This window comes from Myotis davidii, unplaced genomic scaffold, assembly GCF_000327345.1.
Source record: "Myotis davidii unplaced genomic scaffold, ASM32734v1 scaffold1036, whole genome shotgun sequence".
NCBI classification, from domain to species: Eukaryota; Metazoa; Chordata; class Mammalia; order Chiroptera; family Vespertilionidae; genus Myotis; species Myotis davidii.
This window is the reverse complement of record NW_006287260.1, coordinates 1,090,020-1,092,256: the sequence shown is the minus strand read 5'-3', so window position 1 is coordinate 1,092,256 and position 2,237 is coordinate 1,090,020.

Below are 2,237 nucleotides of genomic sequence, written 5' to 3'. Positions count from 1 at the left end.
GGATTTTCTCTACATCTGCTCTGCTGTATGACTCCATTCTAAGACCTTTCATTATGAAGAGCTGTTAGTTTGCTGTGGGCCAGATTTCAAGAACTCTCAGTAAGCAAGGAATATCTTAATACCTTGCTTTTGGGTTAATCCAGGGAGTTTTAATTATTGAAAACAGAAGGAAGGGAATTTAGTAGTCCCCCCTTATTTGCAGTTTTGTTTTCTGTGATTTCAGTCACCTGCAATAAACCAGGGTCTGAAAATATTAAATGAACTTCCAAAAATAAATGATTCATAAGTTTTAAATTGGGTGCTATTTTTTTTTAAATATATGTATTGATTTTTTACAGAGAGGAAAGGAGAGAGACAGAGATAGAGAGTTAGAAACATTGATGAGAGAGAAACATCGATCAGCTGCCTCCCGCACATCCCCCACTGGGGAAGTGCGCGCACCCCAGGTACATGCCCTTGACCGGAATCGAACCTGGGACCTTTCAGTCCGCAGGCCGACGCTCTATCCACTGAGCCAAACCGGTTTCGGCAATTGGGTGCTATTTTGAGAGAAATCTCACACCATTCCTCTCCATCCAACCCAGGACATGAATCATCCCTTTGTCCAGTGTACCCACACCGTTTATGCTACCTGTCCACTTAGTAGCCATCTTGATTTTGAGATTGACTATTGTGGTATCACAGTGCTTGTTTCAAGTTATCCTTGTTTTACTTAGAACTTTTATTATAGTGTATTGTTATACTTGTTCTATTTCATTATTAGTTATTATTACTAATCTCATAATGCCAAATTGACAAATTAAACTTTATCATAGGTATTTATGTATAGAGGGAAAACATAGCATATAGGGTTCAGTACTATCCACGTTTTCAGGCATCCACTGGGGTTCTTGGAACATATCCTAAATATATTTTTATTGATTTCAGAGAGGAAGGGAAAGGGAGAGGGAGAGAGACAGAAACATCAGTGATAAGAGAGAATCATTGATTGGCTGCCTCCTGCATGCTCCCTACTGGGGATCGAGCCCACAACCCGCGCATATGCCCTTGACTGGAATTGAACCCAGGACCCTTCAATCTGCAGGCTGACACTCTGTCCACTGAGCCAAACTGGCTGGGGCTACCTTATTTTTAAATAGACTCTATTGAGTTATAATTTACAAACAATATAATGAATTCATTTTTAAGAGTGCCGTTTAGCCAAAACCGGTTTGGCTCAGTGGATAGAGCGTCAGCCTGCGGACTGAAAGGTCCTGGGTTCGATTCTGGTCAAGGGCATGTACCTGGGTTGCGGGCACTTCCCCTGTAGGAGGCGGCTGATCGATGTTTCTCTCCCGTCGATGTTTCTACCTCTCTATCGCTCTCCCTTCCTCTCTGTAAAAAATCAATAAAATATATATATTTTTAAAAAGAGTGCAGTTTAGTATATTTTGGCAAATGGATGCATCCATGGAACCAGCACTGCAGTCAAGGCTGGAACATTCTCATCACTGCAGGAACTTCCAGGGTCTCACCCTCCCCATCCTGGCCCTGGACAACCACCAGTCTCTCTGACCGTGATTAGTGTGGCTGGTCAGCAATTTCATATAAATGGGATTGTACTGTATGTGCTCTTCAGTGTCCAGCTTCTTCAGGTCAGCGTAATGGTTTTAAGATTTGTTTGTGTTGGTCACATGTATTAATATTTTATTCCTTTTTAATGTTGAATATGAATCTATTGCAAAAATATACCTAAATTTGTTAATGTCTTCTCCATTGGTGGACGTCTGTGTTTTTTTCTCTTTGGGGCCATTATGAGTAAAGTTCTATGAATTCTTATACAAATCTATGAGTGGACATATCTTTTATTTCTCTAGGATTAGAATTGCTAGAATGTGGTTGAGGTCTGTTTAATCCTATATAATAAAAGCCCAGTGACCATAATGACCAGAACGACCACTCGATCAGTTGCTATGAGGTGCATTGACCACCTTTTGGTCCCTCTTCTTCCCCTGCGCCTCCCCTCCCCCCGCTCATCCCAGCCCACAGGTTCCAATTGCTGGATGGCAAATGGGGAACCAGGGTGGGTGGCGGCGGGGCAGGACTGGGGACTGGTGAGCGGGTGGAACGGCCAACCTCTTGGTGCCTCCCCTGGCCCACAGGCTTCGATGGCTGGATGACAAATGGGGAACCATGGGGAGCCAGGTGGGTGGCAGTGGGGCGGAATAGGGATTGGCTAGGGAAACCGGGGTGGGTGG